A 7,233-nucleotide genomic window follows, 5' to 3' on the forward strand; every position below is an offset into this window, starting at 1 on the left:
TAGGGTGGCAAGAGTGGAACAAAACACCAGGCATAAGGCCTAGCCTTCCACCCTTTACCAAGTATATAGATGCATTAATTAAATAAGATATAACAATGATATCCCAACAATATCCATGTTCCAACATGGAACAAACTTCATCTTCACCTGCAACTAGCAACCCTATAAGAGGGGCTGAGCAAAGCGGTAACATAGCCAAACAACGGTTTGCTAGGGAAGGTGGGTTAGAGGCTTGACATGGAAATATGGGAGGGATGATATAGAAAGTGGTAGGTAGCGCGGCATAGCAAAAGAGCGAACAACTAGCAAGCAAAGATAGAAGTGATTTCGACGGTATGGTCATCTTGCCTGCAAAATTCTCAGAGTTGATGAAAGATTGATCCTTGTTAGCATACTCAACAGGTTCCTCGGTCACGTACTCGTCTCCCGGCTCTACCCAAAGCAATAACACAAGCAAAGGACCAAAAATCAAACACGGTGCAATGCGCAAGGAACATGATGCAAAACATGGCATGATATGTAAGATATGATATGCAATGCATATGCGTGCTCCGGAAGGAAAAAAAATATCAAGGCATCAACTTGGCAAACCAAGTGTGCCTCTGGAAATATGAGTTGATTTCGGGTGAAATCAATATAAAGGTCACCGGAAACGGATGCACGGTTTGCAAATGGCAAGCAAAACAAGAATGACACAATCCTACAATTGACAGCACGGCGCCATCTAGATTGCAACAAGAAACTAAGCTACTGCACTCCAACATAACAACAAAGCATATGGCAGTGATGTACTCAAGATGCTTCACAAAACATGAACACTGAGCTACAGCAAAATCACACAAGAGCAGGTTCAAACAAGCATGGCAAAAGATCAAAAGTTATCAGCTTCACAGACTTGGTGAAAATACTAACATGTCAGGAATAACACCAGGAAGCCATGTTTAGAGGAAGCAAACAACATACTACTGGAACATATCATAGCAACTCAGGGCATGGCATGAATCTACTAACATCATAGATAAAAAGTCCCATACAGATCATGAGCCAAAAAGGCACAGAAGATATGATGGCACCCATGTAAACATAGCAAGTTTTATTAATAGATTCAGGCTTAGCAGAAAACAGAGAAAGGCATAAACAGAATTATGAAGGCAAATTTGTGAGCTCAAATCACTCACCACAAAGCATCGCATGACAAAATAAGCATAGCATCAGCAAGACGACATGTTCATGAAGCTAACCATGGCAAGAGTAAGTTCATAGAATGCATGGATTAGTGGCAACAACCATGGCAAAATTGATTAACATGTAAACAATCTGCCAGGAACATTTTATAGCAAAAGTAGAGCAAGAATAAGACATGCTAGGGCACTCCATAATTGCAAACAGGGGCATGGATGGATAGAGCATAACCATATGTTCAAAACATCCTTACTGAAGAAACTCAAAACAAGCATGTATCTCACTGCAGCAACATGTTTACATGGCATCAAAATAACAGCAGGATAAGGACTTAGCAAAATCCGAAGTCACTAAAATCAGCAACATTGTGGAGGCTACTTTGCATGCTTGTTCTAGTCACCACATTGATCACAAAAATGCAAGACAAGAACCTCTGTAAAGATGGCATGACATAGCGCAGAACACATGTTGAGCTCATGCACATATGAAGCACACATCAAGTGTGACAAAAATAACAAAACATCATAATCTGGTAAGTAGCAGTAGTAAACATTTTATAGCACTTTGCAACAATGATTAGGGCATCAATATGAACTCAAATGAGCTTGCCACAATAGAATGAAATTAAGAGCATCTCACAATGAACATTTTGATATCTTATATATATTAAACGGAGCTAGGGTCACCGAGATATGGCATGAAGTAGTAGGCATGAAAATATCAGGATTTCAGGACTTAGTAGAAATTATACCACTCCGGAAAGTCAACGGGGCGAGGACGTGCAGGACGAGGAGATCCGGGACGCAGCGAGGTGTTTGGATGCGGGGATGGGTGGATCTCGTCCATCTTCTCCGGATCCGACCGGAGAAGAACTCCGGTGAGCTCGAGGTCGGCGACGAGGGGGAGCCCAGATCCAGGCGGCGGGCGTGGGGAAGCAACGCCTCTGGTGAAGAACGACGGTGGCGAGGCAGGCACCGGGCGGCGAGGTGGCCAGTGGTGATACGGCGAGGGCAGCGCTAGGTGGCGGCGGTCAGAGGCGGCAGCTCGAGGTGGCACGGGTCGGTGCAGGCGGCGAGGCGGCGGCCGAGGCGCGCGGCGGCGGAGATGTGCGTGTGCGACGGGAGGCGCTAGGGCGGCGGCGGGCCCGATCTGGCATGGGGCGGCCCTGATCTGGGCTCCCTCGGGCCGCGGCGGTGGTGGGAGGCGGCGACGACAGGTGGCGCGACGTGGTTGGACGAGGAGGCGGCGGGGCTGACGTGTCGCGCAGTGATTGGCCCGGACGACGTGTCCGGCGGACATGTCCGGCACGGATGGACATGTCCGGCGGCGCGAGGAGGAAGATGACTAGGGTTAGGCCGCAAATTTTTGAGGGGATCACATATTTATAGATAGGAGGAGGTAGGAGTGTCCAAATGAGGTGTAGTTTTCGCCCACATGATCGTGATCCGACGACGGAGGACATGGAAGAGGTTTGGATGGGTTATTGGGCCATTTTGGAGGGGTGTTGGGCTGCAACATACACGACGCCTTTGCGGTTAGCCGGTTAACCGTTGGAGTATCAAATGGACTCCAAATGGAACGCAATTTGACAGACGGTCTACCAGTGGTGTACGAAGGCCACTTGGCAAATCTCGGTCCATTCCAAGAATGTTTAACACCCGCTCATGAAAAGAGACAAGAGGGGTGCGCCGGTGCAAGTAGGAGTGTCGGATTGAGAAACGGACAACGGGGAAAATGCTCGGATGCATGAGACAAACACGAATGCAAATGCGATGCACATGATGACATGATATGAGATGCATGACAAGAACAAAATGCAAAACAAAGACAAAACCCGACCATGAAGGAAATATCGTATCGCATCTCTGGAAAAGGCAAGAGTCGGAGTTACAAATATGGAAAGTTGTATCCGGGGTGTTACAACACTCCACCACTACGAGAGGATCTCGTCCCGAGATCTAGGATGGCACCAGAGGGAAATGGAAGAGGAAGAGAAGAGGTAAAACTAAGTTGCTTCTTTGACAAACGAGTGAAACCAAGGAACCTTGAGAGGTAAAACCATTTCGAGAAAAGAATACAATGGAGATGATCGAAATTGAAAACACTCTGTTAGAAAAGAGGAACAAGGAAGAACAAATTCGGACAGCACTCCGGTTGAAAAGAGATGCAAGACTAGATAGGATGAAAAGAACTTGAGCAGAGGACACAACACTCCGGTTAAATTGATAAGCGTGAAAAGAACACGATCCTCATACTTCGAGATGATGAGTGAAGAGAGCAACATCACAATGCCTCCGGAAGAGAGAATAGAAGATAGATCATTGGAATAAAAGAATGGAGAAGAAAATGCCAACTTCGGCCAGAAAATAGCTTGGAGAGCACCCTTCCAAGAAGGTTATAACGGAGTTGTTGGAAAACCAACAACAAAACGAATAAGCTTGTAGTGGGATTATGGAAAACGTCTCAAAATTATGAGGTGAAATTCTGACACTAACGAAAACAATAGATTGGATTGAGGTCAACAAGGAGATGACAACTCCTTTCGCCGAGAGGATAGGAGAAAAACATGGATCATTGATAGACACCACAATAAGAAACATTTCTTAGGGAAGGCTTTAGGTGAAAACTAACCAAAGATAACTCCAACAAAAGGATTGATTGGATTTAGAAGAGCTCATGCTCGAACAAATTGATGGGTTTAACTTTCTCATTCTTGACAACTATTGAATCATGACACACGGAGGGAAATTGTCAAGAATGACATAACACCACCTCAGAAGATAATGTAAAAGAATTGCACTTCGGAAGGCAAGATGAAGGAAACTTGAGCTCCTCTGAAAAAAATCTTGATGAGCACTTCGAGAAGGAATTAAATCCTTGCTGAACCATCATGTAGAACCTCCATGAAGAACTCCGGTAATAAAAGAATGATCACAAGAAGTGAAGGATGAAAATAATAAGATTGAAGCCTTGCAATGATTTAGATGGATCTTCGTGATGATGAGAGCTTGGAACTCCGGGAAAAGAAAAGATGAAACAATAAAACAGAGAATTTGATGAGCCTCCGGAATAAGGAATGAATTGAATTTACTCGATGAAACAAGAATAAGAATTGCATAATGCTTATCCTTCACCAATTTAAATTGATGACAAGCAATGGATTTGGCACACTACTTATTCTCGTAGAAAGGATTAAGATAGATATAGCACACCCCTGAGAAGGTCTTCGATGAACCATCGGAAGGATTGAAAATGAAAGTAGCAAAGGCACAAATCACCGGGAAGAATTGGAAAATGAAAGATGATACTTGAAGGAATTTAGATGCAAGTGAACAAAGACATCCCGAGCTGATTAGTGAATATTTGAATGATGCACCGGTAAGATTTGGAGAACAATAGCTGAAAGCTGAGGATGAATAAACCCGAAATGATTGCCTTCGGAGAATCAAACTGAAATGAATCTTGAATTGCTCCAGATAGGTGAAAAGAATTCTCACAATCAAAACAATTATGAGAGGATGACATCAAGCTTGAACTACGCATCTTTGATAGAACGGACCAAGATTTGAGAGAAACTCTTCTTTGGTCTTCAAGTGTTGAGAATGACGATGAGAAACACCACCATGAATTGTTGAGATACTCCGGGATGAAAATTATAAAGGTTGAACCAATGATGAAAGAATTTGAAAGATCTTGGAGAAAAACATATGACTGTTGACAATTCATTCTTACTTCAACTTTGAAATGAATTTGAGAATAACTACGGAAAAAGTAGAGTTAGGTAAGATTCTGGGAAAAGACCTGTGGGTTAGGGTCCACTCAAGAGAAACACCTTCGGATGAATACTTGAAAGGGAGATTGCACCGGTTGATTTAAATGACTTGAATGAGATAACAATCTCGAAATAACTTGAACGGATTGAGAATGGCAACTAATCTTCCGAGATATCTTTGCATTCCGGAACAAATGAATAGTGAGAGGTCAATGATTAAGAGGTGCACTGGCAAGAGAAGACATTTGAAATGAGGAAAGGATATGATCGACAAATCTTGAATTGAATCCATCAGAGAAGAAAAGAATGAAGAATGACGAACTTGAAGCTCCGTTACTATCTTCGTGAAAATCACCGAATAAGAAAATTAAAAGAAAAGAAAGAAGAGACTTCACATCCATAAGATGGGTACTTGATTAAGAAATCTGAGTCCTTGAAGAAAAAAGGGGTGGGTGGGTGGGAAAACAAAGGCAACTTGGGGACAGATGAAACAAACAACACTGGAAAAAAACGAGAGGTGATCTTGTGGATGTTGAAATGATCGGATCCACTTGAAGAGAAACACGCCGGTTTAAAAGGATTGACATGACAATCTCGATTAACAAGAAGGATTAGTATTCACATAGAAATATGAGAACACCACTTAGGGGTGGTATGGAATCAACACTTTACATTGAAGCAACTCGAATACCACAACTCAAAACAAAACAAAGGATTGTCTTGCAGAATAATCCGAAAACAAACATATGATAGATCCCATATCGTATCATGTGTCTATTGGAAAGATATTATAGGAGCTACTTGAATTCACACTTATTGTAAAGCCCTCGATGCGGCTATATCTCCCACGTGTCGAAGCACGACTTAGAGGCATAACCGCATTGAAAGCAATGTCGCAAGTGAGGTAATCTTCACACAACCCATGTAATACAATAGGGGAAAAGATACATAGTTGGCTTACAATCGCCACTTCACACAATTACATGAATAAAACATTACATCATCCAAATACAATCAAGGTCCGACTATGGAACCAAAATAAAAGAAGAGCCCCAAATGCGACAAAGGTCCCCGATCGACCCCAACTGGGCTCCACTACCGATCAACTAGAACGAAACAACATAAAGGACAAGTTCTTCATCGAGCTCCTCCTGAGCTTGGTTGCGTCATCTGCACGGACTCATCGGCACCTGCAAGCTGGTTTTGGAAGAATCTGTGAGCCACGGGGACTCAGCAATCTCGCACCCTCGCGATCAAGACTATTTAAGCTTATGGGTAAGGTAAAGGTATGAGGTGGAGCTGCAGCAAGCGACTAGCATATATGGTGGCTAACATACGCAAATGAGCGCGAGAAGAGAAGGCAAAGCACGATCGGTAAAAGTATGATCAAGAAGTGATCCTATAGCAACCTACGTCAAGCATAGCTCCAACACCGTGTTCACTTCCCGGACTATGCCGGAAAGAGACCATCACGGTTACGCACGCGGTTGATGTATTTTAATTAAGGTCAACTTCAGGTTTTCTACAACCGGACGTTAACAAATTCCCATCTGCCCATAACCGCGGGCACGGCTTTCGAAAGTTCAAATCCCTGCAGGGTGTCCCAACTTAGCCCATCACAAGCTCTCACGATCAACGAAGGAATAGACCTCCTCCCGAGACATTCCGATCAGACTCGGTATCCCGGTACAACAAGACATTTCGACAGGGTAAAACTAAACCAGCAACACCGCCCGAATGTGCCGACAAATCCCGATAGGAGCTGCACATATATCTTTCTCAGGGCACACTCAGATGAGCGCTCCGTACAACTAAAACCAAACCTCGAGTTTCCCCGAGGGGGCGCTGCACAGGACTCTAGTTCGGACCAACACTCAGAGGAGCACTGGCCCGGGGGGGTTAAAAAAATGATGACCCTTGATACTGCAGAACCCAAGGGAAAGAAAAGGCTAGGTGGCAAATGGTAAAACCAATGTTGGGCATTGCTGGAAGAGCTTTACTTAAGGGGAACTGTCAAGGGGTTCCCATTATAGCCCAACCGCGTAAGGAACGCAAAATCCGGGAACATAACACTGATATGACGGAAACTAGGGCAGTAAGAGTGGAACAAAACACCAGGCATAAGGCCGAGCCTTCCACCCTTTACCAAGTATATAGATGCATTAATTAAATAAGATATATAGTGATATCCCAACAAGTAAACATGTTCCAATAAGGAACAACATCTCCATGTTCCAACAAGGAACAAACTTCAATCTTCACCTGCAACTAACAATGCT

The sequence above is a fragment of the Triticum urartu genome, chromosome 3 (genome assembly GCF_003073215.2).
Source record: "Triticum urartu cultivar G1812 chromosome 3, Tu2.1, whole genome shotgun sequence".
Classification (NCBI taxonomy): domain Eukaryota; kingdom Viridiplantae; phylum Streptophyta; class Magnoliopsida; order Poales; family Poaceae; genus Triticum; species Triticum urartu.